The sequence below is a fragment of the Somniosus microcephalus genome, chromosome 9 (genome assembly GCF_052327205.1).
Source record: "Somniosus microcephalus isolate GS21.2 chromosome 9, FLI_Smic_1.0, whole genome shotgun sequence".
Classification (NCBI taxonomy): domain Eukaryota; kingdom Metazoa; phylum Chordata; class Chondrichthyes; order Squaliformes; family Somniosidae; genus Somniosus; species Somniosus microcephalus.
The window spans coordinates 115,925,259-115,941,163 of record NC_140995.1 but is presented as its reverse complement, the minus strand read 5'-3'; the positions used below and the strand labels follow the sequence as shown (position 1 = coordinate 115,941,163).

The window sequence follows — 15,905 nt, the reverse complement described above, 5'->3', positions numbered from 1 at the left end:
GTGTTTGACGTGTAAGGGGGACGTACCTTTAGGATGCTGGTGGTGGCTCAGGAAATTGAGCATGGACATCGAGGACAGGAGCTCAGACTGGGAACGTCTGAGCAACGATACTTACCGGACCATCACGGGGTCACCGGGGGAAGTCACAGTGTGTTGGGAAAAATGGTGGGCCTATGACGAAGGGATGTACGTATGCCTATGGGGATCAGCCCAAGTATGCCCAGCGGGGCTGTCCATCGCCTTTGTCAGGTGGTGGCAGGACACAGGGTACGGGTTGGAGTGGGATAGAAGCGGGGAAGCTTGCGTCACCCCTCGCATCCGAGTGCCCATCAATGCCACCGAGCTCCTGGCTCAGGTGAGGAAACCCCTACCCACACCCAAACACACTGACGCCCACGGATGTCCGACCACCATTCGGGGACCTGGGAATGGGTTGGTATTAGTACCGACGGGTAAGTTAGTGTACCAGGGAGTGCACTATGCAGTTGCATCTGTGGTCCTTAACCTAACAGAAGTTCGCCTACCTGCGTTCTGCCCCCGGAAAACCGAGTTACTGTATCAGGCTCTGCTGAGGGAGATGTTCCGAAGCTTCTATGAGCTGGACTTCGGGGACATCAGTGTGGCAGACCTGTACACAAAAGAAGACACGACCAAGAGGGGCAGACAGCACAGGGGGGTTTTGAACGATGTTTTCACTGGGTTTAATACCGGGGCCTCAGTTATGAACAGCCTGGATGATGTGCAGCTGGCCCTACAGATTAATGGGCTAAAGTCTCAGCTGCGCAGCATCCTAGGGAAGGAGAATGATGTTTTGGGCTCCACGCTTCATGAGGGGGTGGCTATGACAGTGCACCTGAAGGAGATTGTCGCCCAGTTAGAGGCTCATGCTCGGACAATAAACACCTTGATTAAGGAGGACCGGCTGGCCTCCGATCAGGCGGCACAGAATGAGGTGTGTGTGCTCCATGGGGCCTGGTTGCTGGGAGAGGGCCGCAGTAACTTGGAAGACCTTAGGCAAGGTCGGGTCCCCTCCTGGATCAGCAACCAGCACCTGGAGGCACCGCACCCCTATAGCCACACCCTCAGCCCATGCCAGCTCCGAGTGGCGTCGGAGGCCTATCCTGTCCCGGTTGACTGTGGGAAATCCAACCACACTATTATGGGTGTGGTTGTGCGAATGCCAGTGATGGGGTCATCCGCCAAACCAGCACCCCTGTATCGTGTGGAGAATGTCGGGGTCATTCGTGGGGGGGGGTACACGTCCGTTTCACAACGGTCCCACCCTATGTCATTGTGTGGGAGCACACAGTGACAGGTACTGACCTGTCTGGTTGCCGTAGCCGGGGAGCACAGGTGATACTGTGTCCCCAGCACTTGAACGCCTTCAGGAGGTCACAATGCGGGTTTAGCACTGCTGGGGCAGAACCTATAAATTGCACGATGGAGGTAATGGCGCCTGGCCATGTACCTCCACAGATAGCATATGTAGGTGGTGGGACATATTGTGTCGCCACGACTGCCCGCCGGTATAGGCACCACCCGAGTGAGTGGTGTGATATACCGGACAGCAGCTTTTGCTTTAAACCTAGGGCAGAAGTTCAAGTGGCCCAGGAAAGGATCATTCCAATCCCGGAACCCTCCACAATTCACCTCACGGTACAGCACAATGTAAGTGACTTGCAGAACTATGTTGCCCGGTTTGGGTACTCTATACCACTCTTACCTGAGAAACTCACTGCCTTATTGAAGGCAGTGGACCTCAGTCAAAAACATTACTTCACCCTTGAACAGAAAAACAAAGACATAGCTCTTGGGATCGCAGACATACAGTCACCCGCGTGGTGGGAATGGGGAACGAGAGTAGATATCCCTGTCGGGCTTCGCATGGCCTCCCACACGCTGGTAATTGTACAACTGGTCATTGTAGTGTATCTCATTATAAACACCTGCAAAGCCAGAAGAGCCCTCAAAGCACACTTATTCAACAAGCAGCAACAGAAGGACAGCCCAGTATAACCATGAGAAGAATGCCCTTTTGTTTCCAGGTATTCTTTCCTCGTCGGAAACAAAGGACCATTCTGATGCACTGTATCGCAGCACTACTCGCACCTGGAAGCTGGCTAATACCATACGCTACGTAAGCTGTCAAAACTTATATACGGCAAAGTTGTACGAACTTACACCATCACGGAGGGATAGGGTGAAAGCTGTACAACTTTGCAGGAAGGGACGCAAGGAACACACGCGGCATGGGGTATTTGTTATGCTCTATGTAATGGAAAAATGTAGTACCTTGTTTTGATGTATACCTGAAAGTGGATATGATTATTGTACCTTTTTCTTTAAGGAAAATGATATTGTTTTGTACACACTAACTTTGTAAGGGTTATTAGTTAGAGTAAACAACGGGGATGACTGACACATGGTAGGCCTTTGGATTTTCTTACATGTCAATTGACACATCCCAGCTATATCCGGTTGTGTCAAGATGGGGGACTGTAGGGTTTGAAAATCCACAACCACGTTTTATTGGAGCCCTCTAAGGGCAAGGTGACCAAAATTGGATTGCCCTGCAGTGGTCCCAAAAAGCAGGCTGGGATATCTGATTACAGGGGACTGTGGCTCAGAAGCGAGCCATAGAGGTCGGCCAATCGAAACAAAGTGCATTCTCAAAGGCCAATCAGGGGGCTGAGTCGGACCTGAAGCAAGGAAATCCCCGGCCAATGGGAATGACCCGGTCCAGGTTTGAATATGTGACTCACCCCTCATCAAGCTATGAGTACAGGCCATCATCACCTTAATCAACTCGGACTAGGGGCAATAGTTTTGGGATCACTACAGTTAAGAGGTGGCCCAAAATAATCAAGTCCCAGGACTGACACAATGGGACAGCAGACTTAGAGGAGCCGCTGTGCACTCAAAACAATACCCCTGCCCTCGAACTTGTAAACACCAATTTAATTGGGCGCGAAGAGGCCGAAATGGAATTGGGTATAAAACACAGAACCAAGAGATTATTGGAAAAAGACCAGAAGAAAGAGCAGGAGAGCAAGTTAAGAAGCTGAGGGAGAGACGAGCTGGGGCGAACTACCATCTAAAGAACTCCAACCACGCTGATGAGAAGATCCACCATCAGGCCCCAGACTCAATCGGCAAACTGAAAGTTTAAACCGCACCGTATACCGACTCCCGCCCCGGGGACATCAACAAGAAGACACCAACGACCGAAGTGGCTGTGGAAGACGGCATTCACTCCCGCTATTTCAGGAGCCTTTTCCATCAAGCACAAACCAACCAACAACAGCAACAACCCAACAACCGCACTCAAAGTAGGCTGTGAGTATAATCCAAGGGCCTGCAACTGTCAGTCTAGTCTAGGTAGGAAAGTGGGTTGGTGGGATTGGACTTGGTAAAGTTAAAACAGTGTAAAACATTTTCGTTATGTCCGTTCTCTCCCATATTTTATTTACAGTTATAGAGTGTGTGTGTTTATTACGTTTGTGGTAGAACCAAATAAAATTGGTTGTCACCTGTTTTTTCCAAGGACTACTTGTCTCCGAGTGTCTATTTAAAGTGCATCGTTCTCCATCCAAATTCTGGAGTTAGAACCAGATAGGGGCATTAGGGCGCTTCGAACCCACCAAACAAGGGAACAGCAGGCTAGGGAAAAAGAGAGAGGACTATAGGAGCCCTTGGGCTCAGGAGTACCCCGCAGATTAGGTATAAACTGTGCGGGTCGTCACCGTATTCTAGTCCTCCTCTATAAGCTGTTGTTCTCTATCTCCTTAGAGGGTGTTTAGTGACACCCGACCTGCAGGCTAACATAAGCTGCAAGGGTATAAAGGAGACAGAGGCCCAATACATTAACAGGCATTAAAGACCCCTGTAATTGGGCAGAGCAAAACCCCCTACAAGGCCCCTTGCTCACTTTCCTGCTGCTCCTGTCTCGACACCTTTGGCGGGTGTCCTCTGGGGTTGCGAACCTGTGAGGGCTCGGCAACAGGCTGCTGCTCCTGAAGCTGTGCAGGGGTTAAGATGCAGATCTCAGTTGGGTGTGGACTCTGGTGGGGCTCTGACCGAGGGCTCTGCAGTGGCATGGAAGTGTGAGCACTTGGAGAGGAGCCCCCACTTTTATGATGTCTGCCACCAACTTCCCTCTCATGGGTCAGGTCCCCCTCAGCGCTTGCAAGTGGCTTGAGAGCACCTTGCTGCACATCAGGGGGGCCATCGGGACCTGTATCTGCACTGGCAGTCCTACTCAGAAGGACTTCCATGAAGGTCTGGTTTCTCTGTTCAATAGATGACCATCTCCAGAGATGTCATTCTATTCAGAACACTCACCATGTTTTCTGCACTCTGGCGACTTATCACCTCCATGGAGGTTGCCATCTTTTCCATGGTGATGCGTGTCATTAATCTTATCATGACTCATGAAGTAACACTGGGCGGCCAGCTGGTGGCGCCGTCCAAGGAGTATAAATACTCGGGCGTGGGCCCAGCTTGCTCAGGATGTTTCTGTAACCAGGAACTAGTGATGTAACTAGAAATCTCATGGTTTTGAAACAGTTGATTAAAGCCTTGTTTTATAATCAAACCAAGCACTCAGTAGTCTTTTTACATCAATGCGTTCATGCGCCAATGACTCCACAAAGGCTCTGCTCATGTTCGCTATGGACTCCACACTCGCAGCGACCCTGGAGACAAAACCTGCCAGAGACTCCTGCATCTGTTCCTGGAGTTCCAGCACCGCTGATCTTATGGATGGACCCAGAGGCAGAGGGTCGACATGCAGCTGAGCTGAGCTGGCAGAGTCCTGCGCCCTCCGACTAGGACTCTCCACTGCTGTCCCTGTCTCCACAATCTGCTGATGCTCACTTGTGAGCTATGATACACCAGGTGACAACACTACTCTATGTCCCGAAGGTCCCACCGAGGTTTGAGTGTCTGCGCTGGTGCTGGGTGCGCTGAATTCTGCTGACGCTGCGCCCTCAGAGGTTGCAGCTTCCTCTGAGGAGTCTTGAGGCTCATGATCTTCCTCCTGGGTTGTGGGGACGGATGCTTGTGATGGTCTTGTGGGGGAGTAAAGGAAAGAGTCAGAGATGCGATGCCAAGGTTACATGCACATTGCATATTGCAGATGATCATAAGTCCATCTGTGAGAGCTTCAGAATCATTATCAGCAATTCATGCAATGTCAATGAGAGAGATGGAAAACTATTCGGTCACCAGCTTGCTGTGATGCACCCCTCTGTCCGTTCCCCACTTGCGCATCTTCCTCCACTCCTACGATCTCCAGGACCGCCTCCTCCCAGGAGGTGAGGTGGGCTACTGAGGGTGGCCCTCCTCCTGTCCTCGCTCTTTCTCGCTTATTGTGAGCTCTCTTTTCCTGCAATGAGGAAGACAAGTGGAGGTTGAGTGAGAATGAAGGAGTGAGTGTAGAGATTCCATAGCATAGATACTTAGAAAGAGACAAAGATGGAGTGAAGTGGCAAGACCAAGGGCCCGCCCTGTGTGTTGTCAGTTGTTTTCATAGCATCACAGTGATAGGGAGTGTCAGGGCTGCATAGTCGAATAGTTAGGTGAATGTGACCATAGAGAGAGAGGGAATGGGTAAGGGTGCATGGATATCAGTGTCAAGTGGGATGTGGAGGAAGAGATTGCTAAAGCTGAGTGCTGGTGAGGAAAGGCAATGGGGATCAGATTGAGGGTGATTGGAAATTCATACTAACTTTTCCAGTGCGCAGAAGGTCATGAAATCTCTTCCTGCACTGAATCCAGGTTCTGCGGGTTACTGATAATGAGTTGACCTCCTCTGCCACCTGGATCCACACAGCCTTGGTCTGCTGGGGAGGCTTCTTCCTCCCTGAAGAAGGGAAAAGCACCTCTTTATGAGCTCTTGCTCCCTCAACTGAAGCTTGCAAGGCAACGTCATCAAACCTGGGAGCAGACCTAGGTCTCTCGCTGGTCATTCTGCCTCCAGGTCCCTGTAGCATGAAAGGCCAAAAGGTTGGCAGTCTGCAGAAGAAGCAAGGCTTGTTGCAGACCTTAATTGCAGCAGCAATGATGATGTAATCGGAGGCGACTTTCAGACTGGAAAAACTCATTTGCCATGGGTTCCCACACGTTGGAACTCAATTGGCCAATTAAGTTAAAATGGCATCAATCTCCCACATTGATTTAGATTCGGGTGGTGAAATAAAGAGTAGATTTGCCTTTCTAAATCTAGGCTTTATTAACCTTAAAAACCCAGCAGCACATCTTCAACACCCAGTCCCAACCAAGGCTGTAAAGAACTGAATTTAAGATGGCCACCACAAATCACATGACATCAACTACCAATGAGTTTACAGCATATATCTCAATGGCAGGAAACAGACAACCAATCACAATACTTCTTACAAAACAAGAATAATCACCACATTCACCCCTCCTTTTAAAACATACTCCAACCTAAGTAGCCTTTACAATTTACAATTAATTATTTATAACTAAAACAATACAAACATAATATTTCAACAATTTTAAAACATTACTATCAAATTATTTTAAAAGTCCATTTTCAATCGGTCGACTGGATATCTTGTTCGTGTTGACCTTCTTAACCTTGGTGAAATTCCTTGCCCTCCCACACCAGGAGACATGGTAGTATCTTTTGCAGGAAGGCTATCCATATCCCGATTATCAACGGTTTCCAGATTAGAAATCCCATCAGGAGGTAAACTGGGACAGTCATGAACATCCATCGAGGGCTGACTAATAGAATTATAATTATCTGCAATAGGATTGGAAATATTCGTAGTATCTGTGACGACATCCACATTATCTGAATCATGACTATTGTTAATATCCTCAGAAGAGGGCTGGCCACCACAAGGAGCCAAGTCTTTAATTGAAACAGTACTTTCTTTCCCATCTTGGAATCGAATATGAGCATATTGGGAATTTGCCTCCAACAGCTCCACCTCCTCCACTAAAGGATCATATTTTGACAATCTAACATGGCGTCGAAGCAGCACAGGTCCCTGCATAGTAAGCCATGAAGGTACCGAATATCCCGTAGTAGATCTCCGCGGGTAGTTAAAGAGCCTTTCATGGGGGGTCACATTAGTAGCCGTTGAAAGCAATGATCTAATGGAATACAGGGCATCAGGCAATACCATTTCCCACTGTGTATTCTTAAGGTTCCGGGATGTCAAAGCCAACATAACTGCCTTCCAAATCACCCCATTATATCGTTCGCACTGTCCATTACCTTGGGGATTATACGGGGTAGTTCTACTAGTAGAGATTCCCCGACTCTGGAGGTATTCCTTCAACTGGGAAGACATAAAAGAACTTCCCTGATCCGAATGGATATACGCAGGCATCCCAAAGATGACAAAAAGTTGAGTCAGACATTTGATAACTGTAGCAGCTGATACGTCTGCGCAAGGAAAAGCAAAAGGGAACCTTGAAAACTCATCCACAACAGTAAATATATATCGATTCTGAGTTGTTGAAGGAAGAGGCCCCTTAAAATCAACGCTCAAACGTTCAAAAGGAGAAGTAGCCTTTATAAGATGAGCTCGTTGAGGCTTAAAGAAATTCGGTTTACACCGAGCACAGATAGAACATGATGAAGTCATCCGCTTAACGTCTTCAACTGAAAAGGGCAAATTCTTACTGCGTATGAAGTGTATCATCCTCGTAACACCAGGATGGCACAAAGCATTATGAAGATTAATAAGCGTATCTCCGTGAAGCACAGAACAATAAGCCCTTGACAGCGCATCAGCAGCAACATTATCCTTCCCCGGACGGTAAACTATATCAAAATGGTAGCATGCCAACTCAATCCTCCACCTCATTATTTTATCATTCTTGATCTTTCCAAAATGTTTGACAGCAAACATAAAGGACACAGATTTTTGGTCAGTTACCATCGTAAAATGTCGCCCCGATAAATAATGTCTCTATTTACGCAGTGCTTCTACTATTGCATACGCCTCTTTCTCTATTGAGGAGTGTCTTTTCTCACTATTGTTCAAAGTATCACAGAATCACAGAAACCCCACAGTGCAGATAGAGGCCATTTCGGCCCATCGAGCCTGCACCGACACATATCCCACCCGATCCCCGTAACCCCTACACCAACACATATCCCACCCTATCCCCGTAACCCCATGTATTTAATCCCCCTAACACTAAGGGTCAATTTATCATAGCCAATCAACCTAACCCGCACATCTTTGGACTGTGGGAGGAAACTGGAGCACCCGGAGAAAACCCACGCAAACACGGGGAGAATGTGCAAACTCCACACAGACAGTCGCCCGAGGCTGGATTCGAACCCGGGTCCCTGGTGCTGTGAGGCAACAGTGCTAACCACTATGCCACAGTGAGAAAAAGGCCACAGGTCTTCCATTTTGGTTCAGAGTAGCCCCAATTGCAAAATCGGAAGCGTCCGTCTCAATCACAAAGGGAACCTGCTCATCAATAGAATGCACAACTGCTCCAAGGATATCCTTTTTGAAATTATCAAAACACGTCCTAGCCTCCCATGATAGAGGATATGTCGTAACCCGAATAAGGGGCCGGATCTTCTGTGAAAAGTTTGCAATCCAATTAGAATAATAAGAAAACAGTCCAACAACTCGTTGCAAAGCCTTAGAATTAGTAGGACAAGGTAAATCAATCAATGGTCGCAGGCGTTCTGGATCTGGTTTAATCTTGTTTCCCGAGATAATATACCCCAGTAGATTTACCTCAGTGGTCGAAAAGATACACTTCTCTTTATTGAAAGTTAAACCAACTTTTTCCGCAGCTTGAAGGAATCTTTCTAAATTAGAATCATGCTCCACCCTTGATTTGCCACACACCGTGATGTCATCTAAATATGAAAAGGTGTCAGAGAGAGAGTTATCACTTATAAAAGCATCCATTGCCCGTTGAAAACAGGCAACACCATTAGTAACACCAAATGGCACTTGGCAAAACTGATACACCTTTCCGCCAGCCTCAAAGGCCGTATATGGTTGATCCCTCTTAGCAATAGGAATCTGATGATAAGCACTCTTTAGGTCAATAGTGCTAAAAACCTTATACTGAGATACTTTGTTGATAAGCTCATCAATCTTAGGCAAAGGGTACGCATCTAATTGAGTATACCTATTAATAGTTTGAGAGTAGTCTATCACCATTCGTTTCTTATGTCTCTCGTTAGTGGTGACAACTACTTGTGCCCGCCAGGGCAAACAACTAGGTTCAATGATTCCTTCCAATAAAAGATGTTAAACTTCAGAATTAATAAATTCTTTATCCTGACTGCTATACCTTCTTGACTTGGTAGCAATTGGCTTACAATCCGGCATCAAATTGGAAAAAAGTGATCATGGAGAAATGGATAAAGAAGTTAATACACAAATAAATAAAGGTGGCTTAGTTCCTCCAAAAGAAAGACTGAGAGACTCGTGTAATTGAAGCACATCATGACCAATCAAAATATCCGCACAGAGATTAGGCAAAACAGATAGGCGTATATCAGTATACATATTACCTAGAAGAATTAATTTCACAAGGCAACAACCAGCTACTTGTGAGGTGAGAGTCGTCTGAGCCATACACACCTGATAAGTAACAGGCGAAATTTTCAAACGCTTCTCCCTCACAAACTGAAGACTTATAAAACTCTCAGTACTGCCCGTATCTATAAGGGCCTTCACTTCTAACCCATTAACTTGGGCCGTAACTATAGCTTTATTTAGGCCATGAGCAAAGGCAGCAGAAACTGATGCAATAAACACCCTATCTAAAGGCTGAATAGTCGCAGAGGAGGCAATTGATTTACAAACACGTGCATAATGACCTCTCTTGCCGCATTTACTACACACAGCCTCCCGAGCAGGACACTTCAGACGAGGGTGCCGGGCGTTCCCACAAAAATAACACTTCTGAATCCTAAAGGCAACAGCAGCCGAAGTAGAAACTGTTTCAGAATCTGGTAAACCACTCCTATTAAGTCCACATAATTCCTTTTCATCCGGAACTGCCGAAACCACAGTCGCAGGCCGATTAAAAAGAGCATAAGAATCCGAACTTCTCTGAGCCAAATCCAATGTAGAGGCTTGCTCAAAAGCACTCTTGAGATCCAAAGTCTTATTTTCTAATAACCGCTGATGAATTGATCTAGACAGTAATCCATTAATAAAAGCATCCCGTACCGATTCTTCCTTATATTCTTCTGCCGACACGGCCTTATAATTACAGTTAGCACCAAGGCGCTGAAGTGCTTGTAAATAAGCATCCAAAGATTCTCCCACCTGCTGCCTACAGGCAGATAGAAGATGACGTGCAAATACCTCATTCTTTGGTTTAACAAAAATCTTTTCCAATGTAGCAATAGCCAATTTGTAAGTTTCACAGTCCAAGATATACTTATACACATCCGGAGCAATGTAGTTGATCAGTATATTCAACTTATTTAGAGACTCTTGATCCAACACACCCAAAAAGTTTTTAAATGTACGATACCAGTGTTTCCATTTATCATCCACTCCTGCAGAATTAGGGTCAGCATTAAATCGTTCCGGTTGAAGATATCGCTCCATTCTAACAAAAGGTTAATAAATTGAAATAAAGAGTAGATTTGCCTTTCTAAATCTAGGCTTTATTAACCTTAAAAACCCAGCAGCACATCTTCAACACCCAGTCCCAACCAAGGCTGTAAAGAACTGAATTTAAGATGGCCACCACAAACCACATGACATCAACTACCAATGAGTTTACAGCATATATCTCAATGGCAGGAAACAGACAACCAATCACAATACTTCTTACAAAACAAGAATAATCACCACAGGTGGATAATACAAAATGTGGATTACACGACCCCAGCCCGCCCCTGAATTAAAATCCAGCCCAATAGTCCTGTTGAAACAGCAGGTTGGAGGTTCATCTATGTCTGAACATTGGAAGAAACACAATAGCAATGCCCAAGTTAAGTGTTATAAACTAACACTTAGAACAGAAACACAAAACATTAATAAAAAAGTGCCTTAGTAAAAGTAACATCAAATGAAACAAGGAGTCCCGAAGTCTGTAATACAACCAATTGAAGTAGCTAAGAAATGCATAGAACACCCTAGTTGAAGTGTTTTTGGTTTACATATTGTAAAAGATACAAACAGAAGACTTTATAAATATGATATCAATAGATGACACCAAGCAATCACTTATTGAAAATGGAACAGTTAGGAGACACAACGGGCAGGATTTTCATTGGGCTGTGGAGGCGGGATTGGAGGCGTGTGGGGGGTTAAAATCTCAAAATCGGGGGGCACAAACCCATCCCACCCCCAACCTGCCTCCATGCCAGTTTCAAAGGAGGTGGATACCCGACCTGTGCTGGGGCCCACCTCCCCGAGGTGGGAAGGGGATTAGTGCCAATTAATTGCCTGTTAACAGGTAGTTAACAGGCAGTTTTTAGCCTAATCCCTATTTTTATTGCTGAAGTGTGGGATTCCCGACGGCTCCAAACCACGCCAAGTTAGCGAGGCAGGCCGTTGGGCTGAAGGACTTGGAAGGTTCGAGATGTCCGGTGTTCAGGTGAGTGATGGGTGCATGAGTGAAGAGGTAAGTGTGTTTGGTGTGTGTAAAGTGTTTGAAGAAGTTTTACTTACCCTTACAGCCTTCCTTCCTTCAGGCCTCGGGAGTCCCTCATCTCACTGGCACAGAAAGCAGAATGGCCGTGAGCTGTCAAAAGTTGCAGCATTCAGCTTTCTGTTCTGGAGATATCTCTAAATCAGCCTGAGAGGAAGGAATTAACTTAGTGTACAGATTGTCAGTGTTTGACAGCTTCAAAGAGCTGTCAAACGCTGATATTTCATCTGTCAAAAGTTCTTGACAGATGAAATGTCAATCTGTGATGTCATCTGTTGCCGGGTGGACCTTAATTGGCCTGCTGAGCCCACTGGGCGGGCTCAACAAGGTCAATCAAGTGAAATTCGCATGGGTTGGCCACAACTCGATGGAGGCGGGACTACAACCCTGAAAGTTGTAGTCCCGCCTCCTACACGCCTCCAGAATCAAAATCCAGCCCAAGGTCTGCATATAACCAGTTAAGGTGATATTAAGAATTGAACTAAAGACCTTCATAAGAATGGCATCAAAGAGATAAATCTGTTATAACCATTTTTTAGGATAATTTTTTGAACACCTATACAGCAGACAGGATTCTGAAAGTTAACAGCTGAATTGACAGTAAGAATAGAAAAGAATTCAGCAGAGATATGACTAGAGATAATTAGTTTACATCAACAGAAAACTTCAAAGGATATATCACTAAAAAAAGAGTATAAAATATGGAACTTTCAGATAGGAAGTCAGAAGTCGCTGGAAGGGGCAAGCGATTCTCAACTTCAGAGGCAGGCTCTATAAGTTTTTAACTCTTTGAGTCTCAGGGATGAAGAGATACTTTTATTTGATTTTGGTGGATATCCTGGATTAGAAATAATAAGAAATATAAAAATATAACAAAGTTAAGATTTGAGAATAAGGATTTCTGAGAATAAGAAATGTAAGCTATTTGTATTTTGAACTGTTAAAGTTGCGATTGAACCACCAGCTGTTAACTACATGTTGGTTCTTTAATAAATCTATATATTTTTAGAATTGTCTCAGAGTATTTCTGTATCAAACTCGCAAACGCAATCTCTGTACACTCTTTGGTGAGGAGTTGCAGAGTTCTGGGGGGGGGGTGGGGGTTCCGACCCTCATAATATCCGGAAGGTTACAGTCTAGTTAAACTTATTAAAAGTGCTATCTGGAAGACGGTAACATCTTCAAGTCGTTCCTTTCCTTTAGAGAGAGATAGCCTGGACCTTTAGACCCAATTAAGCGTCTTATAGAATTCGGCTATCTCTAACTTAAGTTGAAGGGAAACATCTGGGGCAAAAGCCTGATCCGGGGTAGCCTGAAAAGTGCTAGGACTAGCAATTATCCCTTCACTCTGCCTTGTTTGTGCCTGACGCACATTTTTGGTGGGGCTTGGGGCTTGGGGCAGGCGTAGGAACCTTCTGTCTGAAACAGATGGTAGCTTCATCGAAATATTTAAATGATTCAGAGGTGACATCATAATGCCTCCTGCATCATTTTCCAATAATTCTTATCTGGCCACCTATAGATTGTAGTCGCTCCCATATAAAAAATGGACATCAAGGGTTGCTAGCGGATCTATTGCAGCAGAAGTCAATTTAAAGGGCATAGTAAGAAAATTCAATGAACAACAGTTTAAGACAATTTCTGACCAGATTTTCTTAAATTTCTTTTCAGTTTCCAAGTAAGTTTTCATTGTGGTAATTGCTCTGAAGGTTCTCTCATTCTTCTTCAGTCCTATCAATGCCACCAATGGGTTTTCTCAAAAAGGGTAATAGAAATCCGTAAATCTCTTTCCCAAAAGGCTTGGATGCTGGGCCAATTGAAATTTTCAAGACTGAGATTGACAGATTTTTGTTCAGTAACAGTATCAAGGGATATGGGACAAAGGCAGGTAAATGGAGTTGAGGTACAGATCAGCTATGGTATAATAGAATGGCGTAACAGGCTTGTGGGGCTGAATGGCCTACTCCTGTCCCTATGTCCCTAAATCCCCCATCTCAGTTTGTTGGCAGAAGAAGAGGAAGGCTCATGTTAGACAGGTCTAGCTAGGTGCACCTACCTTGCTTTGGCGGAGGATTAGTCCATACAGAGACTCCTATTCCCCAAAAAAGGTACAATTAAGATATGTGAATGCCTGACTAACCATAATCATTCCTCAGAAGCACCCCAATCACATTGTGTCATGTTTTTGGTGGTACTGTATGTAAGAAGGCATGCTTGGGAGGAACAGGTGACTTTGGACCTATGGTTCCCAAAGCTTTCCACCACTGGGTGTTTTCCTCGCCTCATGCCTGGGTCTGTTGTAGATTAATTGAGAGATATTGTTTGTCATGATTAGTCAACAACTCCATTATCATTGTATCATGCAACTACCAGAGTGGTAGTAGGTGAACTCGATGGACCTTGGTATTTTATTCTTCTAGCAATCCCTGTGTTCCCATGTCAGGTAGATCAGCAGTCAGCACAACCTGATTGGTCACACCAAGATACCAGCAACCATTTGTGCCAGCACTATTGGCAGTGAACTGGCAATGACCTTGAGGAAGTGTCTTTAGCCAAGCAGAGAACCAGATGCCAAGCTATGCCATCAGCTGCTAGGACCCCTGCAGCTATCATGCAGCATAGAGGTGTGCCAGTTGGCTGCAGAGTCAAGCTTGCCTCCACCTCCTTCCAGTCGTGCAGCAAGGCTGACCTATGGTGATGGTGCCATGGAGCGACAAACAGGGTTGCTATCCTTCCAACACCTCATGGCTGTACCAGCACCACTTCAACAGCCGTCCAACAGGGGTCAGGCATTTCTAAACACCAGTACGGTAAAACTGGTCCCACATTATTGCAGTTGGTACAGTTGTGTTCTCAGTTCATTCTATTACTCTCTTGCTTCTTTGTATTCGGCAGGCCAAAGACATGAGTGTGCTGTAGCACAAGGTGAGAACATTGTTTTTTCCTCTTAGAATATTCTACAAATACATATTTCACTAGTTCTGCCTTTCTGCTGCTGTAAACACCAGAAACACTGAACGTATTCCTTGTGTCCTGTTACCCTTTTTCCAATACTGAAAGGCCGATTTTAACTCGGGGCAGGAATTGGGGGCTGAAGCGGACCGTGAACTGTCCGGCCCTCCGGAGTGTGAAGCCTGGGAGAGTTTAACTCCTGAGCCTCATTTACATGCCCCAACATTGACTCCTGCCCGCAGACGCCAAGCAGAACAGAACCACTGGTGGGCGGGAGTCAGAATTGGTTGGGGTGGGGGGGATCCAGGCTGCTGCCAGGGACCCACGGAAATGGTCCGTGGCAAGGTAAGTAGGGATTGGAAGGGTTCGCAAGTCTGTGATTGGGGAAGGGGGGAAGCCTAGGGCAGGGGAGACCTAGGATATCCTTGTCGGGCCGGGAGGAGCACTCCTGGCCCAAAAGTAGCATAAACATTTTAAAGAACACCACCTACCTGTGCCTTCTGTGGCCTGGATCCTTGCTGCCACCAGTTTTTGCCAGCAGATCATGCCGGCCATAGTCAGGCCCGTGGTTAAAATGGCACGCACATTCCGATGACGTCATCAGGATGCGACCATGCCTGTAGACAGGTGAGTAAAAATGGTGGTGGGCGGGAACATGTTAGGAATGAAGTGCAAACTCCCCCTTTCATCGTTCGCGCCATTCCTGAAGGAGGTTAAAATCAACCCATAGGTTTCATTCTGAGGGGTGGTGGATGAGAGTGTTGAATCATAATATGAAGGAGATATGAGGCTGTTGGCTCCTTAAAATAAAATAATAAAGCTGTAAAAATAAACTTTGTAAATGAACTGTAAATAAAAATAATTAAGAGAGGAAAGGAACAGGGAACAAATCTAGAGGAGTACAAAAGGTGAGCGAAATGGATGAGACAAGGATACCATGAGAAATCCTTAACAATTGAATTTAGAAGAATGAGAGGGGATCTCATTGAAACTTATAAAATTCTGACAGGACTGGACAGACTAGATGCAGGAAGGATGTTCCCAATGGTCGGGGAGTCCAGAACCAGGGGTTACAGTCTAAGGATAAGGGGTAAGCCATTTAGGACAGAAACGAGGAGGAATTTCTTCACCCAGAGAGTGGTGAACCTGTGGAATTCTCTACCACAGCAGGCAGTAGAGGCCAATATATTAAATATATTCAAGAAGGAGTTGGATATATTTCTTAAAGCTAAAGGGATCAAGGGGTATGGGGAGAAAGCAGGGACCGGGTACTGAATTGGGATGATCAGCCATGACCGCATTGAATGGCGGAGCAG

The 15,905-nt window shown here is 45.8% G+C and overlaps 1 pseudogene; it reads left to right on the top strand.

Moving 5' to 3' along the window:
• Positions 1-577: 577 nt before the first annotated feature.
• LOC147112616 (uncharacterized) lies at positions 578-2,016 on the top strand (annotated as a pseudogene).
• Positions 2,017-15,905: the final 13,889 nt, after the last annotated feature.